The sequence below is a fragment of the Petaurus breviceps genome, unplaced genomic scaffold, assembly GCF_028583685.1.
Source record: "Petaurus breviceps papuanus isolate PSGF00001 unplaced genomic scaffold, PetGlider_PUasm1.0 90591, whole genome shotgun sequence".
Lineage (NCBI taxonomy): Eukaryota > Metazoa > Chordata > Mammalia > Diprotodontia > Petauridae > Petaurus > Petaurus breviceps.
This window is the reverse complement of record NW_027187280.1, coordinates 1,484,306-1,505,179: the sequence shown is the minus strand read 5'-3', so window position 1 is coordinate 1,505,179 and position 20,874 is coordinate 1,484,306. Positions and strand designations below refer to the sequence as shown.

At 43.5% G+C, this 20,874-nt stretch overlaps 1 protein-coding gene across 6 annotated transcripts in view; it reads left to right on the top strand.

Moving 5' to 3' along the window:
• Positions 1-20,874, top strand: part of SRC (SRC proto-oncogene, non-receptor tyrosine kinase) — a 169,802-nt gene that overhangs the window by 70,643 nt on the left and 78,285 nt on the right. For all 6 annotated transcript variants that reach the window (XM_069063529.1, XM_069063528.1, XM_069063525.1 and 3 more), the window contains one exon: positions 4,454-4,502. The gene's annotated coding sequence lies outside the window, so the exon portion shown is untranslated. The remainder of the gene's footprint in view (positions 1-4,453; positions 4,503-20,874) is intronic.

Genomic DNA, 20,874 nt, shown 5'->3' with positions numbered 1-20,874 from the left:
GGAGGCTGGGAGTCAGGAGATGTTCCTTCTGCCTCAGGCTCTGCCTAAGCCTCACTTGGACAAGTCACTTCCTGTGGCTTTCTCTTCTGTACAATGCTGGGACTAGACCCAGGAGGTTTCTTAGGGGATTGTATGGTCTTCTTTCTGGACCTGCACAGAAAACTGCTCTTTGCTGGGAGTTTTCCCCCTCTACATGTAATTTGTTCTAATCATTTGAATAATCCCCAGCCTCAGGGGTCGGGGGAGCATACATATATAAAAAAATAAGTTGGGGCTACATCAGATGGACTGGATGCCTATATTTGCAGTCTAGAAACCTGGCTTTGAATCCTGGCTGCCACCTTTGTTACTCTGGACAAGTTATTTTCCTCTCTAGGCCTCACTTCCCTTCTCTGTTAAAATAAGGCTGTTGGACTAGAATTCTAGGGTTCTTATTATTCAGTCTGAGACTTTTTAGATAAAAAAATATTGATAACTAGATTTCAGTGTAATTTGTTTCTATTGTAATCCTATGTGTTTTATTTCAAACACTTAGAACATTATTCTGAGAAGGGATCTTTAGGCTTCCCTAGGCTGCTAACTGGGTCTGTGACCAAAAAAAAAAAGTTTAGGAACTCCTGGACTAGATGAGCCCTAAGGATCTCTTCAACCCTAAGCTCCTCTGAGGCTGTATTGCTCATAATGCCTGTTCTGGGCTCCCTACCCTGGCTTTGCTGGGGAAGACAGGTGTTATAAAGGCGGAGGGAGGCAGGGTGTGCCAGTCAGAAGTGATGGAGTGGGGAGAGAATGTTGATGTCCTCTGCTGGGGAGGAGGCGAACCACCTTACTCAGATTGATGGGGGAGTTGAGAAGGAGACTCTAGGAAATAGGGACTCCACTATGGGTTCTTTTCTCAAAGTGGTCTAGGGCTAATACTTGTGTACTAGTCCCTTCCACTTTCAGAGCTCAGCATAATTAGACTTTGCCCTTGATTGCCAGGAGAAGAGTTGCCAAGACGAGGGAGTGCCCTGGGGCAGAAAGGCAGAAGGGCTCCCTCAGAAGCCAGATTAGCCTTGCCAGTTGTCACCAGATGTACCCAACTGCCCTACAGTGAGTGCTGTTCCTGGCCTGCCCACCCCAAGTAGGGTATCTCATTTCCTCTTCTCCAAATTTCATTCAACTCAACAAACATTTATAAAACAAATATTTATAAGTGTTTGCTATATGCAGAATCCTGGATAGACACAGAGCCATAATAGACATGGCTTAGATCCTGTTACCAAGGACACTATCCCCAAAACCTTGAGGATCAGGGTTGGGATCACCTTGGAGAACCCATATCTGGTTTTTTTCCCCAGCTCCCCCAACATCCATTCTTAGCCAATAACAAGTTTCTCCCCTAAGACCTCATATGGAACTTGTTTTTGTTTTTTTGAGACTCCAGTCTGCCTGCTTTGGAACTGGAACTGCAGCAGCCAGTCAGGGCCTGATCCCAATACTGATCAGCATGGAAGCTTTTAAGCTGCTCCATTTTTTTTTTTTCCTGCCTTGGGCTGGTTTACCCTCCTTAGGCAGCTGGAAGCCTTCCCCTCCCTTGGGCTCACCATATTGATTCCAGACTGAGTGAGGATGCCCTGTTGACTCTAGCTCCACTGTAGCTCAGAATTTCCAAACTCAAGAGATCCATCAGCCTCAGTGTCCCTAGCAGCAAGGATGACAGTCATGTGCCACCACGCCTGGCTTTTAAAGTACGTGTATCATATAATATTGAATATTATAGTTATCTATATGATTTTTCTCCCTGCTAAACTTTGAGCTCTTTGACCATGGTGTTAATAAAGGTCTGTTGTATTATATTGTGTTGTGCATCCTGATGTCTAGGGGTGGAGGAAAAGACTGATACTAGACCTGGTCAAAACTGGGCAGGTGACTATGATCTTGACCTTAGCCCCTGTCACTTTGCTCTTCAAGGTCCTGGGTTCTGGGCCATGGAGATGTTGAGCCTCATTCCTTAAGCTCACAGGAAGTAGGCACACTTCCTCCCCCCCAGTCAATGACAGGTGCTTCCTTGGGCACAACAACAACATGAAATGCTGGTTCTATTTGGGGAATGTTCTGATACTCTTGTTGTATTCTCTTACACTCATTTTAGAAAATATGTAGGTTTGGTTACCAGTTGGAACTGGCTCCTTGGGTATTTAAAAAAACACAAAACAAACAATATTGTTGGTTGGGATTGTGGTGCAGTAAAAATATTGTTACTTGGGTTCATTTTGGGGTTCTGCAAGCTAATGTGGTACATTCTGGCATTTGATTTGTGGTTTGCTTAATGTCTATGGTTAGTATATAGATCATAGTGTGTCAGAATTGAGGAGGCCTTTGCAAGTCCAAGCAAGTTCAAGCTTGATGGGAACTTAGGACTTAGAATGTAGAATATAAGAGCTAGAAGGAAAGCTAGAACATAGAACATATGATGACAGAGATGGAAGAGACCTTGACATATAGACTGTCAGATCCAGAAAAGACTTTGAAAAAATAGAACCTAGAAAGACAGAGCTGGAAGAGGCCTCAGAACAGAGCTGGAAGGGGAAGACCTTTGAAAATACAACACAGACTCCTAGGTCAAGGAAGAGTCTCAGAACCTGAAGTGACAACCTTAGAACATAGAATGTGGGATGTTATGGCTAGACCTTTTGAAAAATAGTCTGTCAAGGTTAGAAGGGACAGACCTTAGAATATAAACTATAGGCTCTCAGAGGGCTAAGGGACTTTAGAACATAGACCAATTAATCAACAAACATTAATTTTTCAGTACTTACAACAAGTCAGGAACTGTACTGGAAGGACTCTTGAAATCATCATTTTACAAATGAGGAAACTGAGGCCCACAAAACAAAACTAACTTGTCTAAGGTTCTGTAGCTTCTTAGCAGTAGAACTCTGATCTCCTGACCCCGTATTGTAGTTTTTCTTTTGGCTATAGCCTGACTGCCAGAATTGATTGCTTTAGGACCCTTCAGAAGGCTTTGAAGTCTGAGAAGGCAGTTTCCATTGTGGAGGTAGGGGTGGGAAAGGAGGAGAGGAGAGAAGATAGCAGGGCAAGACAGGAGAGAGGCATATCCATGATGCTCTGGGAGCCTTTTGCAGCCTTATTGTGTTCCCAAGGGAAAGATGAGACAGGTTCCAATTTTCCAGAGATTCTAGAGAGTTGGAAACTACAGGTCCCATGGCCCGAAGAGAGAAATTCTTATATTAGGGGTGTAGGTGACTGGCCCCTGCTTTGAATCCCAGTGTTCTGGCTCACATCTAAGTGGTCAGGGGAGCGAGGCCCCCTTGTCCTCTGCAGCTTTTCATCTCTGGGCTGTAAACAAGGGGCAGGAAAGAAAGCCCTATTGTACTAGAGAAGAAAGGTCTTAGCCAAGTTCCCACCCTGAGCCTTCTAAATTGGGCCCTGAGGCTGTAGACCCCTTGGCTACCCCTTCCTCTGAGGAAGCAATTTTCTCAGAACCAGGGGTGAGGGGAGTGGGAGGCAATTCAGTATAAGGGAAATACTGTAGGACTGGGAGTTAAGATACTTGGGTTCTAGTTGTGCTTATTTTTGTGGTTATTATGTGTATAATTAATTTATAATTACTCATAGTTCATATTTCTGTAGCAGTTTACGTTATATAAACCATCTTCTCCCACCCCTAGCCACCATCTGGGACAGGAAGTGTATATATCAGGAATAGGAAGTATATATACCAATAATTAGCTCCATTTGGGTGGGAAAACTGAGGCTGAAAGAAGTGACTTGCTTATGGCCCATAAGCAGTAAGTGAGGGATTTTGGCCCTAGATCTCCAAATTCAAACTCTTTTTTAGAAAATGCTCTTTTCACTACTCCATTCTTTCTCTCTTAATAATAAATCACATGTTCATAAATTTGAATTTAATGTTTAAAATTAAATAAGCAATATAAACACACATAGAAAATCATAGTGTTGTAGGATCTTGGATTTAGAATTGGAATGATCTTTGGAGTCCATCTAGTCTGATTCTTCCCTCCTCATTTTTACAGATAAAGTAACTGAGGCTAAGGAAGCCAACTCCCAATGTCACACAAGTAGGGTCAGTGGTGGTTTTGAGCCCAGGTCATATGTGTATAGGTGTATATCCTTTTCATCAAATGGTGTATATATAGTGTACAGATGTGTCCATATCCAGGATCGTAGATCTGGAGTGCAAAGGGCCCTCAGAGACCACCTAGTCCAATCCTTCTACTTTTCAGAAGAGAAAACTAAGCCCAGAGAGGTCCATTGCCTTGCCAGGCTCTCAGAAAGTGACAGAAGCAAAATTTGAATCTAGGTCCTCCAAAGTCAGTGAGAGAGAGAGAGAGTATGTGTGTTTGTGTATGTGTGTATATATAAATTTACAAAGTGAATTCTTTACTTCTGTTAGGCAAATGGTCTAAGTCTTATTATCCTTATTTTACAGATGAGGAACTTACGAGAAATGAAATGAATTGCCGACTGTCACACAGCTAGTAAGTAGCAGAACCAGCCCTTTGTGATTTTGGGCCTGACCCTCCCCACCCTGGGCCTCAAGTTCCCCTTCTTTGAAATAAGGGAGTTGGCTCAATGGTCTCTTAAGTGTCCTTCCAACTCCAATATTCTGAGAGTTCAAGCTCCCCATCTGGGCTAGGCCTGGATCTCCACTATTGGCTCATCGCTTCTGGTTTGTTTCTGAATGGGGCTGGAGTCAAGTTTCTGGCATCTGCAGTTCTGGGAAAGGAAGTCAGAGGCTTACTGGGTTCTGATCTGACATGTGGATATCAGTCTGCCAGTCAACCTACCGGTATTTCCTAAGCACCTACTGTCAATGTGAGGTACAGAGATGAATCAAGTATGGTCCCTGCTTGAGAGCAACTTAGAATGTAACTAAGAATGTAACTAGAATGCAACTGCATCGAGAAGACATCGAGCAGTGTATGCCAAGTGCTAGATGAATGGTATAGATGATCCTTGGGGTGGACAGAAAAGGCTGTGCAGAAGTTGGGATGGGTGATGAATGCTTATAGGTGTTTGGGGCACAAAATTTGGAGAGGTTGTCTTCAATTCAATAAGCATTTAAATGTCCACCATGTGCCAGATACCACAGATTCAGAGACAAAAAATGAAAATGGTTCCTTCCATCAAGGAATTCAAGTTTTGTTAGGGAGAAACAACATATACACAGATAAAGTAAATACAAAGTAATTGGTTGGGGGAAGGGTGTGGAGATTGCTAACAACTGGACTCTCCCTAATGATGTTCGATTTTTCTCAAAAGCTGTGATATGGCAGCTACATTCTCCAAGAACAAAAGTTAATCCCTGGGAGTAGTAACATTAGTACTTTTGAAGAAATAACTGCATGAGGCCAGCTAGGTGGCACAGTGAATAGAGCACCAGAACACCAGCCCTCGAATCAGGGTGATCTGAGTTCAAATTCGGCCTCAGACACTTGACACACTTATTTTTTTGCCTTCCCCCCTCCAAAATAAAAAAGAAATAACTGTATTCTTTCACTGATATATCAAATTGTAACTTATTGGCCTGAAAATGTAAATGTGGCATGCCAAAGTGCCTAAAATGTTTCTAGGGAGTAAAACATATGCACTTTTGGGATCATCTTATTGTTTCTTTTGCTTATGTGCAGTTTTTTTTAACTCTTTAACTCATTTTTAACTCTTTTTTTAAAAAAACAAGCAAATTTTAACAGTCTCAAGCAAAACAGGAAGTCAGGAAAAGTCCCAGATGTATTAGAGGGACAGTATTAGTAGACCAATTTTTCTGGGGACCAGGACACATGTAAAAATAATAATAGCTTATGTTTATGTAGTATCTTATAGTTAAAAAGTTCTTTCTATGCATGACCTTCTTTGTTCTCTACAACAGCTCTGTGGGTTAGGTCATGCAAGTTCAAACACTCCCATTTCCCAGATGAGGAAATTGAGACTTAAAGAAGTGAACTTTGTCATTCAACTACCTGAGTGATTTTGATCAAGTCACTGGACTTTTCAGGGTTTCATTTTTCCCAGGTAGAAAGTGAGGGAGTTAGGATAGATCATGGAGTTCTTAACTTGGTTTGTTTCATGGACCCCTTTGTCAGTCTAGTGAAACCTAGGAGCTCCTTTTCAGAATGACAGTTTTTTGCCTACCTTTGTGATTGAAGGAAAGCCTAAATTTTACTTAGAAGTTTGTGAAAATAATGGTGTAACTTTTCATCCATAACAAGTTCAAATGCCCTCTGAAATCAGTGGTTCAGGGACCCCCAGATCCAAGGAACCCTTGGACAAGATGATTTCCAAGGGTCTTTTTTTTTAATTAAAAAAATTTTTTTTGGCTTTTTGGAGGGGGGAAGGCAGGGCAATTGGGGTTAAGTGACTTGCCCAAGGTCACACAGCTATTAAGTGTTGGATTTGAACTCAGGTCCTCCTGACTCCAGGGCTGGTGCTCTATTCACTGTGCCACCTAGCTGCCCTCCAAGAATCTTTCTAAATCTAAATCCTGTGTTCCTAGAAATAACTTTTGAAAGATTCCATAGCTAGTAAGTGGTAGCACCAGTACTCAAGTTTTCATTCCAGTGACCTTTTAGCATAGGAAATAGGATTGAAGAGGTCTGCTCTATACAGATTGGGGAGGGCCTTGAATGCTAAGCTGAGAAGTGTGAACTTTTATCCTGTAGGGTATAATAGGGAGCTATTGAAGATTAATGAGCAAGAGATTGAAGTGGTCAGAGCTTGACTTTAGGAAGATTAACTTGGCAGCACATGAAAGAGAGAAGAAACAAGAGAGAAGGAATGTAGAAAGACTAGTCAGGAGGCTATTTCAGTAGTTAAGGCATATGATAACAAAGGCTAGGAGGGTGGTCATAGGGGTAGATGCCAGTGCCATTTTGAAGGGAGCATTTGAAAAACTTGGTGACAGATTGGATGTGGGAGTTGAGGGGGAGAAAGTCCAGAGTTTTGAGTGGGCTTAAGCCTAGGAGACTGGGAGTACACTCCTATCGGTGACAGGATTCTGTATCCTGGTAAATTGATGTATTCAGTTCCTTCCAGCCTTTGGTGACTGGTTGTCTTGCCCAAGGATGGCCAGCCAGCTTACATGTAGGCAGGAGGTGAGGCTGAGTGTGGGGAGTGCCTTAGGCTGACAGCCCAGCTGCTCAGTTAGTACCTCCTCCTCCTCCTCCTCTTGACCTCCTCTCCCTTGCCTGGGTGTGAACATGTCCCAGCCTGAAGAATAATAGGGCACAGAATATTAGAGCTGGAGGAGACCTCAGAAACCTTGTTGTCCAACCCTTTCATTTTACAGACAAAGAATCTTAAGTGAAGAGAGGGCTCGTGCCTTGATCCAGGTCACACAGGGACTTAGTAACTTGGATCACAGGGAATTGGGGCTTAGATCAGGTCTCATGGTAGAACTAATATGGTGTAGTAGGAAAAAAAAACTGGACTTGTGGTCAGAAGACTTGCATTTGCTTATTAGATCTTCTCCTTATGAGCTCTGGGACTCAGGGCAAGCCACTTCCTTTCTCTAGAATAGTTTCAGATTCCTTATGTGTAAAACGGAGTCAAAATGGATGATGGTGTCTAAGGCCCCTTTCAGTTCTAATAGTCTCTGATCCAGGGAACAATACTTTTCCTTTTTAATTGTGGAATTAAAGGTTTGGTCCTTTGTGAAAAACCTTTCAGGGAATAGATGGGGGACTTGGGCTTCCAGCCCCTGAAGTCATATACTTTTTTTTAAGGCCATCCATGGGTCTGTCTAACACTTAGCTAGTGAAATGAAACTTGTCAGAGGCCTTATAGGGAGAAGTGAACCTACTGAGGTCTGACCTCAGTGTCTTTCTGCTGTGCTGGCACTTCCCCTATTTTGGGAAGGGTGGTTTCAGGACAAAGAGAGGACAGAAGGGTGAAGTCCAGCAAGGTGGTGGGGAGCGCCTTGGGTCAAGAAGGTCAGCATTACTGACTCTCTCCCCACTGCTGCTATCAATACTAATAAATAATCATTTACATTTGTATTATGCTTTAGGTTTTGCAAAGTACTTTACAAATGTTATCTCATTATACAGTGTACAATGTCCTGTGAAATAGGTGCTACCATTTTACAGATAAGAAAACTGAGGCTCAAAGAGGACAAATGACTTGTCCTTAGTTATGTAGGTAGTAAAGCATCATGCTACAGTAAGAAGAGCATGGGCTTGTGTGGCTAGGTGGTATAGTGAATAGAGCACCAGCCCTGGACTCTGGAGGACCTGAGTTCAAATCCGGCCTCAGACACTTAACACTTACTAGCTGTGTGACCTTGGGCAAGTCACTTAACCCCAATTGCCCTGCCTTCCCCCCACAAAAAAAAAAAAAGAGTGTGGGCTCTGGATTAAGAGGACCTGGATTCAAATTTTGCCTCTGAGATTTACTACCCTTGTGGGCAAGTTGATTAAATTCCCTGGGCTTCAGGGAATGGGAGCATTTGACTAGTGTGTCTACTCAGTTCCATTCTAGCTCTAGTTGTGGGATTCTATGATTTTTAACAGTCTGAGGCAGGATTCAAACACAAATTTTCCTGATTCCCAAGTCCAACAACACTGTCTCCTATACCATGCTGCTACTAGTACCCACTGCCTTCCCACCCCTGAATTTAACTGGGTCAATACTCCAATATAATCCCCTGGAGGCCTAATGGGTTCTAGACTCTTTTCCAGATTCAGCCTTGCCTACTGTGGCCTCAGGTGAGCCTCTCTGAAAGCTTCAGGTTTAGGATGGCCAAGCCCACCTCATTCAAAAGCCCTTTGCTATCATGATATCAAATAGCTCATTTGTTGGCCCTATGATTTATGAAGTGCTTTACAGACGTTATCTCATTGAGTCTTCCCAGAAAACTTTTGGTTATAAAATAGCAAGATTTAGAGCTGGGAAGGACCTTAGACATTATCCAGCCCAACCCCTTGATTTTTTACAGAGGAAGAAATTGAAGTTAAAATACTTACCCAAAATAATACAGTTAGCAAATGGCAGAGCTGAGATTCAAATCTCAGTCATTTGAATTCATATTTAGGGTTATTCCTGCTATACCACGCTACCTGTTATGCCAGAGGGACCCCAGGGGATTGGGGTATTCAAGGTATTCACAGTTCCTGGCAGTGTTGGAAAGCCACATGTGGTTGACGTGGTGACTGGACAGAGCCCAAATCAGGGTAGGCCCCCTCCTCTTCTCTTAGCTGAATATCTTCAGGGCTGTTGGCCAGAGATGATACACAAGCTTTTACAAGCTGGCAGGTTACACTTCTGTGCTTGGATAGTTCCGTTGTCTCATAAATGTAGGTTTAATGCATATCACAGCCTGTCCACGCCCTTCCGTCCTGTGCTATCCTTGCTCGTGTTCTCCCACAAATCCGTGTCTTGTTTCCTTCTTTAAATGTCGTGTTATTGCTCTTTTCTTTTTAGTAGTCAGCCAGTCACAGGTCTCAGTGACCTTCACTCTCCTCAGCAGGACCCTTCGCTGTAACAAATAGGTGCAGGCAAGCAAAGACAGTCACTGGGTCATAATATCACAGCTCTAGATCTAGAGAGGGCCCCTGAGGACATCTAGTGCAGACCTCTTGTTTTCTAGATCCCACTGAAAGTGTGTCCCTAAAGCCCACTCACTCATCCACTCACCCAGACAACCAGCATACTTTTAGAAGTGCTCACTTAGCACAGTGAGACACTGTGCTAAGCCTTGAGGATACAGAGAAGTGCCCAAAACAACCCCTGCCTTCTTGCAGGAGGCACAGCAAGTACATGCAAGAGGTGCACAGGGTAGATGGGAAGTAACCTTGGAGGGGAAGGAGGAGGAAACATTTATTAGGCACCTACTATGTCTCAGTACTGTGCTAAGCAGTTTACACATGTTAGTTCATTTGATCCTCACAACCACGTGTGAGGTAGGTGCTGTTATCCCCAGTTTACAGATGAGGAAACTAAGGCAGACAGAACAGAATTGACTTGTCTGGGGTCACACAGCTAGTAAGTGTCTGAGTTTAGATTTGGACTCAAGCCATACGGACTCCACGCCCAGCGCTCCATCCACGGCACTGCCCAGCGCCCTCTAGTAGCTGAGGGGACCAGGAAAAGCCTCCTGATCATGTTGATGATTGCACTGAACATTGAAGAAAGCCAGGGATCCCAAAAGGTGAAGAGAGAGAATGTTACAGGCATGGGGGACAGCCAGGGCAAACGCACCAAGACTGAAGATGGAGCATTCCTCGTGAGGGGGCACGAAGGCCAGCAGAACTAGAGCGTAGGGTGAATAAGAAAGAACTGTGTGGAAGAAGACGGGAAAGCTAGGAAGGGCCGAGGTGTGAAGAACTCTGAATGCCGCCCTTGCAGACCTTGGCCTCTCTCTGACAGGAAGCCGGAGGGGCTCCTCACCCTCTCCTCTGAAGTCACAATTGGTTCCTGTGCCCTCCATTCTTCACAGAGGACCCACCCAATGGCAGAGCGCTCTTCTGGTGGTGCCTGTGAGAAGGGCCACAGAGTCAGAGAGGAGAGATCCTTGTGAGTGGGGGTGGTCCAGGAAGGCTTCCAGAGGGAGGTGGGGTGAGCCTAGGATGTAGGTGCAAACAGTAGTGCTAGTGAGGCAGCCTCCCTGTCCTCTTCCTTCATCTTCTCTTCACTGGCTCCTTGCGCTGTGTTCCTGCGACTACTTCAATGCCTCCTCTGCACTGCCTGATGCGCGATGATGTCATTCCCATATCACCACCTCCTTGAATCCTGTTCTAATGTGAGTGATGCAGAGTTCAGGGTGGATGTGGCCTGGGATTGAACAGGTGAGCTTCTATGGCCAGCTCTCAAAAGGGAACCTTATTTAGTTAAATTCAGGTTCTAGGTCCCAAGTACCTCCTACGTGACCATCCCAATGTTTGGTGAGACAAGGGAGCTATGTCAGACACCATTCCTGCCCCTTTGAAGTTTATGGTCAAGTAGGGAAATGAAATACAAACAGAGATAACTGTAATACATAATAGTATATGATAAATATATTTATAAGGTGCAAAAAAAGGTCATTACTGAGCCTTAGCACATAGTAGGTGCTTAATAAATGTTTTTTGACTGACTCACTAACTGACCAAGGGGATTAAGGAGGGCTTCATGGAGGAGGTAGCCTTTTAGTTTGGCATTAAGTATAAAAAGGATTTCTCAACAGGAGAGGAGGTTGGGGAGAGGGTAGTCCAGATACCAGGGACAGCATGAACAAGGTGACAAGGCAGGAGAGTGTATAGTATCATTGGAGACAGAGAGTTGTCAAGTTTTTTAGGCATCTATAATCTCTTTGGGGAGAAAAAGACTAACATCAAACAGATCCTAAAAACAGAGAGCACAGAGAATCCCTGTACAAGTTTGTTCTAATCAGCATCCTTTCACAAAAGCATAGACAGCCTGGCAGGGTGGGAAGAGCATTTGTCTCAGCATTAGGAAGGATATGGTCAGGATCCCAGCTCCATCACTTTACTTGGTAGGTGACCTTGGTAAGTCACTTCCCTAGTCTGAGACTCTTTTCTCATCCACAAAAATGGGGATAATACTATTTGCTCTTTCTGTTTCACAGGGTATTATAAGGAAAGTGTTTTGGAAACCAACACTAGAGAAATGGGAATTATAATCATCATTATTATTACTGCATTGTTATTTCAATATAACAACCTCACCATAGAATCTTGAAAACCCCTCCAATAGAGAATTGCCTCTTTTTAGCATTTTTCCTTTGGGACTGTCCCTAGTAACTTTGTTTTCCTTAATGTCATGCTTTTGCAAGACCAGATGACATGTAAGTACTGTTATTTTCCTCATTTTACAGTTGAGGAAACTGAGGCAGATATAGGTTAAGTGACTTGCTTAGGGTCACATGACTAGTAAGTATTTGAAGTTGGGTATGAACTCAGGACTTCCTGACTCCAGGTTTAGCACTCTTTTCTACTTTATCATCTAGCTCCCTCTCTATTATGATTCAGCAGCATGGGAGCTAAAAAACAAAATGGAAAAAAAAAAAAGCCAACCCTAAGGTCTTAGATTTCAATAATAGAAATTTAATGTCCAGAAGAGAGGGGAGAGTCCCACAGTTCTCTGCCTTGGTTAACATCCCATCTCCCCCCCCCCCCCCCAACGTGAATTGTGTTCAGTACTGGAGTTTCTAAGGGATTTGAAGCCAAATACCATATGAGGACCAGTCAAAGGAATTAGGGCTAGTTATTTAACTGTAAGCTCTATTGAATCATGGGTCTGTGTCAAGTCTTTGTGTTCTCAGAACCAGCATAGGGCCTTTTACATGATAGGTGCTTAAGATACATGCTTGTTCCACTAAATTAAACACTGAACCTGAAGAAAAAGAAACTTAGGTACATCTTCACTATCTTAAGGTTAATTTGTGAAGCTAGGTATACCGATTGGACCTGTGTTTTCATTGACACAGGAAACACCCAGATGCGGAAATTTTCTCTACAAATAAATACAGGTCAGCTCCTTCCCTGAAACAGATTCTTAGAGAATTGCCTGCCTACAGCGCTAGGAGGTTAAGTGATTTGTCCAGGCTTACATTGTCAGGATGTGTCAGATGGATTTGAACTTGGCTCTTCCTGTCTTAAGAGCCAACCTTCTATCACTGTGTGGTTCTTTCTTTGTTATGTAATAAAAAGACCACCTTTGTTTGGTTTGGTCGCTGAGGGCAGATCTAGAATGAGTAGGGAGATGTTATAGGGAGGTGGATTTGAGCTTAAAAGGAAGTTTTCTAAGTTAGAGCTATCTGAAAGTAACATGGCCTGTCTGGTAGGAAAGTGAGTTCCCTATAGCCAAACATGTTCAAACAAAGCCTGGCTGGTCATTTTTGAGGCCTCTTATAAAATAGATACATACTTTAGGTCAGAGTTGTCCTGGATTTCCCTCTGAAGTTCTCCCGTTACACCCCACCCCCCAGGTCTGAGATTCCAGGAGTATCTGAGCACCTAGCAAGGGAAGGGGTGCCCATCACAAGGGCTTCCCCTCCTCCTTTAGGGCTTCAGGTTCATTTACTTCCACCTGGAGTCCCTAAGCAGTGCCCAGACACACCCTGCATACTTGGCCAACTTATCAGGCTGAGTCATTTCAGTTTGGGAGGGAGACTGGAATCCCGGGGAGTGTCATGGACAGGTCAGGTGAAGAAGCATTTGGTGGGGGGTGGAGCATCTCACTCTCCCTCACTCCAGCACTGGGATTGCTCTTAGTCAAGCCCATGGCCTCTGCTGGCCTCTGAATTTCCAACAGCTAAGACAGGTATAGCAGAGAAGTCTGGGAGAGTGGGGAGGTAAAACAGCAAGTCCAGGCAAGAGCCTGTTAGGATGATGATGCATCGTGTACTCAAAGTGAGGCTTCTGCCCATGGTCTGGAGATGTCCATGGGCATAAATGACAGGTTACCTGCTATGAAATAACCGGATGTGGTGTGCATGCCTTGAGGGGCCATTTTCTCTTTTAGTATGATACCTTATGACTTCAGGTAAGTGAGCCCTCTCCTCATGCTGCAGTTCTGCCCTTGTTCTTAAAGTTGGTGCAGAATCTAAAAATCTACAAGAGATCTGGTTCAGGGCCTCATTTTATCAGAAAAAAAACATTGGAACCTCCACCCCCCAAAAATGGTCTACCTACATACTACAGTATAAGTAGACGTGATTTTGCAGAGCTCAGTTTTTGTTTGTTTGTTAGTGAATTTATACAGACTTGGAAAGTACTTCACAACTGATTGAATGTGGACTAATTGGGGTGGAAGGAACCTTGGAATACAGAGCTGAGAGATTTCTTGACATATAGGTAAACTGAGGCCCACAGAGGGCAAATGGTTTGCCTAAGAAAACAGCATATTAGTGGTAGAGCCTGGACTAGAACCTGGTTCTCCCTGACTCTCAGTTCAACACTTCTTTCTGTTATATCATAGGAAAATCTTGTAATCACCTGAAGCAAAGATACGCTATTTGCTCATGCCCCCACCCCAATCTTAGCACTAGTTCCAACTAGGCTTTGTGTCTGCACTAGTCCTCTTTCCCACCTCAGATTCCCAAACTCTTCCAGATTCATCCTGGAAGCCTCTCATGTAATTGCCTGTGGAAAGGACAGTTTTCTCCCTGCCTCAACCTGGGTTGCTGACGTCTGGGGAGATGGTTCTCAGTCTTTTTTTGGAAGTCAAAATATCAACTCTTGAAGAGTAGGGCCTGTCCTAACAGGCCATTTGGTTGGGGGCAGAATCACATTTGCTAAGCCACTGTGAGGCAATATAGTCACTACACATGCACAAAGCCAAATTCCTGTTTGTTTCCTGAGGGTACAAGCAGACTTCTGCTTTCCTGAACTGTCTGCTAAAGATTGCCTTAGCTTGGGCTTCAGACACAAACATTTCTTTTTTCTTTTGGAGTATGGTAGCAATGACTGTATAAAGTTTTTCTGCTTACTGGCTGTGTGACCACAAATCACTTCACCTTCCCAGGACTCAGCTTCCTTTTCTGTAAAATGAGGAGTTTGGACTGGATAATCTCTGGGGTTCCTTCCAGTTCTAAATCCCATGGTATGTTCTCTCCTCATATCTGGCTACATGAGCAGGCAGATGCCACTGCTTTGTGCTGGGTCGTCTTGCCTCCCACCCCACCCACTCCAGTGCCTCCCCCACCTGTTCACAGAGGAGTGGCATTTTACCATCACTAACAATAATAATGCACATTTTCCCTTCAGTATTTAAAAATAGCACTTTTCTCACAATAACATTGTGAAGTAGGTAGTACAAGTATTATTATCCTGTTTTATAGAAGAGGAAATGATGATGAGGGGAAAAATAACTTGTGCAGTCCTCCAACTAGTCAGGGCCAGAGCCAAGCCTCAGCCAGTTACACCAAAGTGTGCAACCCTGGAGTCAGCTGTGACTCTTGCCTGGCATGGCTCTCCTCCCATTCCCATACCTGATAAGCTGTCCATCATATCTCCATAACATATCTCACTTCCATCCCCTTTTCTTTCCTGTCAGGGCTGTCCTACAGTTAAGGCCCCTGTGTGTTATTGCCTGGGCTACTTCAATAGCTTCTTAATTGGTCTTCCTGCATTTAGCATCTTTCCTTTTTAATTTATCCTCCACTCTGATGCCAGAGTGATTTTCTTAAGCATAGGTCACTTTCCTGTTTAACAAGTTAGAGTGGTTCCCAATTGCCTATACTATAAAATGCAAACTGCTCTGTTTGGTATTTAAAGCCTTTTTTAGTCTGAGTCCTACCTTTCTTTCCAAACTCCCCACATTCCTACCCCTCACTTGAATTCAAGTCAAACCACCAGCTTGCTGTTAAGCCTCCACAGCTCTGCATTTCTCACTTCAGTGCTCTCCCTCCTCATTTCCTGGTCTTATGATCCCTAGCCGGCTCGAAGGCCCTGGTCAGGTGCTATGTCCCACAAGGGTCCTTTTCTGATTTTTTCCCCAGTTGTTAAGTGCTTCCCCGTATAAATTTTGTACTGACTTATTTGTACTCATGTTCCTTTCCTTTAATAGAATGTAAGCACTTTGAAGGCAGGGACTTTTAAAAAATGTTTTCCCTTCATGGGACATGTGCTTAGCACAGTGACTGCTAACAGTACTTAACTGTTTATTGAATTGAATTGAGCCTAGGTCTTCTGACTCCAATTTTAGTATTCTTGTACACACTCTGAGCAGAGTGGCAGGAAGTTATCGTCATCATTAGTACCTCAAGTTAGAGGATCTTGGAGGCCCAGATGATGCTAGGATTTGGAACTGGAAGGGTCCTTAGAGATCATCTCACTCTAGTCCAATGCTTTCATTGTATAGGCAGGGTGACCCTGAGGTTAAGTGACCTACTCACATTTCCTAGAATGGAATAAGATTTGGCCTTCTGGGTTCAAATCCTTCTTCTCTTCCTTGGCACTGTGCCTGATGATGAGTGAGCTAAGAAGAGCTCGAAGTATTCTCAGTGCCAATGCCGACATGGCGCTTGCAATACCTAATTCTGGGTGCTCTCTCTGCAAGGGGAGGTGGCAGAGCTATGAGAACACTTGGTCACCAGCCTGTCTTCTGCACGCTGGGTACTGTACTGTTCCCCAGAGAGAACTCCCTATGCCATTTTATTCTGGGAACAGAAAATTAATGACTTTTCCCACTCCCACCCCCAACACCCACTTCCCTGCCTCTCTCTGGAAGAGGACACAGGTTAGACCACTTGCTATCCAGGCTTGTTTTCACCCCTCTCCCTGATACATACAATTGGGACCCCCTCCTTTCCCTTGCAGATCACCTTCCTCAAGCATGGGAAATCTTTAGGACTTTGGGGCCACTAGGTACCTATCCTCTATATTCTGTTCTGTTCTCCATAGACCTCTTAAAATGCCTTTTTACTCCCCTCCTCTTTTCTTTTTTTCCTTCTAGGACCTTGTGGTTGAAATTTAAAACTAAGTAATCCTGTCTTGCCCCAACCTCAGGTTGACTCTAATTGACCTGTTTGGAAGGTCTCCTCCAAAACCCTGGGAAGGGGGAGGAATAGACAGACTTACCCCTCACTTCAACAAAATGTGAAAGAGTTGTTAAGTTTGTCTTCAATGCCTGCCACCTTCCCCTCACTTTTCTTGTTCCCCCCCGCCCCAACTCCATTCCAGACCATCTGTACTGTCCACTTCTCCCTCCTCCCTCCCCATAAGAAAACCTGTTCTTAGGAGGAGATAGTAATAAGCATCTAATCATCCTTGTGTCTACCACTATTTACAGAGCAAGAGCTCCATAAATTCTCTCTCTCTTCTCCCCTTCCCCCCATTATTATCCTCATTTTACTTGGGAGGAAACTGAGGAGCTTGGAGAGGGTAAGTGAATGGCCTACAGTCACACAGAACTGGTAAGTGGCCAGTGGTTTCCTACCTAGTAAGTGGCCAACCAGGACCCTTATTTTAGGTCTTCTGATTCCAGATTTAATGCTTTTAAAAGTGCAAGGTAGAAGTAACTTTATTGATCATCTTGTCTAATCTCCTTATTTCATGAGGACAGAACACTAAAGCCCCAAGAGGCTGAAGGACTTGTCCACAGTCACTTGGTTGCAGAGTTGAGGTTGGAATCCATGTTATGTGACTCCAAATCTAGGGCTCTTGTTGCTAAGCCACAGGCTACTAATTCACTGGATGTGATGAGGGGAATAGTGAGGGAAGATGTTCTCTCCATAAGAGAATGTGTGTGAAAGCAAAAGGCCATATAAACATAAGGGCTTATAATATCATCCATGCCCCTCTGGGAAATGTCTTCTTACCTGAGGACACAGTGTGCCAGGCTTTCCCGGCCTTTCTATCTGCCCCATTTAGTCTGTTACAGTCATTGCCCTATCTCCCTCACCCCCAAGCCATAAAGCTTTTCCTCCCCTCTCTCCCTTTGCTGAGTCCCATAGATAGCAGGGTTTAGCCTTGATAGCTCTGAGGGCAACACATTCTTTAGAAGGGGAGGGAAGGTTGAAGGAACTTTTAAGCAAGCCTTTGTCTCCTTGAGGCCCTAAGATCCTTCAGGTTGAGCTCACTTTGGGGAGCCTCTGAGGGAACTTTCAAGCAAGCCTTTGTTTCCTTGAGGCCCTGCGAGAGTCTGTCTTTCAGACTCAGTTCCCTTTGGAGAGCCTCTGTTGGGGGGCAGGGAGGAGGTGTGGAGAATGGAACTGAACTGAGAGGTGGAATGTATTCACTGCTGAATATCACTGTTGAAATCTTCCTTTTGTTCCCCACTTGGGTGACACTGATACCTCCTTTGGGCAGCCTTCCTTGATTGCTCCTGATTTGATGTGATCTCACTTCACAAATTTTCTTAGTATCATAGGCATATAAATCTAGAGCTGGCAGAGACCCCAGAGGCCATATAGTACAAGCCGCTTAATTTACAATGAGTAAATGGAAGTCCAGGGAAGTTAAAGGACTTACCAAGTTCCCACAGGTAGTGTGAATAGTGAGATGTGACTTCAGGTCCTCTGATTCTCAATTATTATCAATATTTGGAGGATTCTTGGATGGATTTGTCCAGCCCTAACCTCTCTCCTCACTGCCAGTGTCTCATCTCCAACTGCTTATTGAATATCTCAAACTAGATGTTTTGTAGACATCTTCTATTCAACATGTTCAAAACTAGACTCATCTTTCCCCCCAAGCCCTCCCCATTCCTAACTTCTTTATTACAAAGGAACCACCATCTTCTAGTCACCTAGGCTTGCAACCAAGGCATCATCTTCCACTTCTTACTCTTATCACCACTCCCGTGTTCAATCTGTTACCAAGTCCTTTCATTTCTACCTTCAGAATATCTATGTATGCATACCCTTCCCTCCTCTTATATTGCCACCAGCCTGGTGCAGGCCCTTGTCACCTCACACCTGGACTACTGAAAAAGCCTTTTGATTGGTTTCATCCCACTCCAGCGCAACCTCCACTCAGCTGTCACACTGATCTCCTTAAAGTTCTGATCTGACCATGTCACCCTCCTTTCTCCCCATCCTATCAATTCCCTGTTACCTCCAGGATCAAATATAAAATTCTTAAAAAACAAAACAAAACAACTTTTTAAAACCCTTCATGACCTATCCCCTTTCTGTTTTTCTTATACTTTACCCTGCCCTCCCCTCTTTGCCACCAAGAGACACTGACCTCCTTGCTCTTCTCTGCACACAACACTCTTTTATTCTGACTCCATGTGTATTCACTGACTGTTCACCTTCATCTCCACTTCCTGGCTTCCCTGGCTTCCTTCAAAGCTCAGCTAAACTCCTACCTTCTACATGAAGCCTTTCTTATTCCCCTGAATCTTAGTGTCTTTCCTTTGTGATTCTCTACAGTTTATCTTGTATGCAACTTATTTGTACATAGTTATTTGCACGTTGTCTCTCCTTTGAGCTCCTTGAGTCTAAGGACTGGGGTGTTTTTTTTTGTTTTTTGCCTTTCTTTGTATCTCCAGTACTTAACACAATGTCTGGCACATAGTAGGTGCTTAATAAATGTTTGTAGACTGACTGATTCTTGAGCCAGGACTCTTTCCCTTATACCATACTGCTTCTCTCCTTTGCTTTCATCCCATTCACTCTTATATCAATTTTTGAAGGCAAGATATCATCCTTTTACTCTTACCCTCCAGTGCAGTGCCCTGTACATAATAAGTACTTAATAAACATTTGTTAAATTGAATCGAACAGAATTGAGGTAGCCCTCTTCCAGCAGACCTCTCGGTGAATTAGACCAGTCTTTTGGAAAGCGATAAGATTTTAGAATCTCTGAGCCATATCCAGTCTACCTTATTTTGCAGATAAAGAAGCTGAGCTCCAAGAGAAGTACTTTTTTCAAGGTCATGTGGCCAGCCATTTAGTGGCAGAGCTGCGATTTGAACCCAGGTTTCCTGACACAAAATCCAGGCTAGATGGCAGTTGGACAGCACTAATCAGGATTGAGGGTTGAAGGGGAAGGGGACTATCAGGTAATCAGGCAATCACCTCATGAAAGAGAAACTCATCTTTCTTAGCCAAAATGTGATATCACTTGGGAATGAAAGGGCAGAGAGTTCTTCTCTTTTTCTATTAGATTGGTTCCTTCTGCTTCTTTCCCAACCTGCTTTCTTATTCATGGACATATTGGAGCTAGAAGATGTGCTTAGAACATAGAACTCTGTGTGCCCCAGATGGAAGGATTTAAGACTGTTAGAGCTGGAAGGGACCTTCAGATCAGCTAATCCAATTCTCCCAATTTACTGAAGAGGAAATTGAAGCCCAGAAAGAGAAAGTGACTTTATTAAAGTCACATTGTCTGTGTGTATGCCTTCCCTGCGTCCTTCCCCCACTCCTAAATTTTCTCTTCATTTCATAATACTCTGTACATTGTTTATGCTTTGTAGTAAATGGAATTGGGATTGAATTCTGGTTCCTTTACTCACTTTTCGCCCTCTCCCCAGTTGATTACATATGTGTGTGTGTGTATGTGTGTGTATTTTAAAGTACAGAAATTTAAAACAAATTTTTTTCTCGTTCCAAATTCTCTCCTTCCTTCTATCCCCTTCCCCTCAATAAGAAGGTAAAAAATAGAGCATATTACAAATATTGTAGTAATGCAAAACAAATTTCAGCATTAACTGTATTCTGGGGAACAAAGCAAGAAAGAGAAAGAAAAAATATCTTTCAGTCTGCACTCTGAATCTATCAGTTCTCTATCTGAAGGTAAATAGCATGTTTTGTCTTGCATCATTTGGAGTTGAGGTGGATCATTGTATTGATCAGAGTTGTGTATAGTGTTGTCCTGTTTCTGTGAACTTCACTTTGCATCAGTTCATATAAGTCTTCCCAGATTTTTCTGAAGTCACCCCCCCCTTGTCATTTTTTACACCATTCCCCAGTTGATAGGCATCCCTTTTGTTTTCAATTCTTTGCCACCACAAAAAGTTACTATAAATATTTTTGTAAGTATGGGTCCTTTTCTTCTTTCTTTGATATCTTTTGCATTTTGGCTAACTGTGGGCAAATCACTTAATTTCTTTGGGCTTGAGTTTTATCTATAAAATGTGGTGATGGTTGGGAGTAAACCTGGACATTGGATTAGGTAAAAGGTTCTTAAACCTTTTTTTGTGTCAAGAATCCCTCTGACAATCTGGTTAAACATATTGACCCCTTTTCAGAATCATGTTTTTAAATGCATTAAATAAAACAAAAACCCAAGCATTTATTAAGTGCTTACAATGTTCTAGGCACTGGGCTAAGCCCTGGTAATACAACACAAGTAGAGAGTCAGTCCCTGCCTTTGAGAAGCTTATATTCTAAGTTTATTTAGGGCAGGATGGGTGCCTGGGGTGGGGGGGGAGAGAAGCTTCTTATTCTAAGTTTATAGTCTAAGT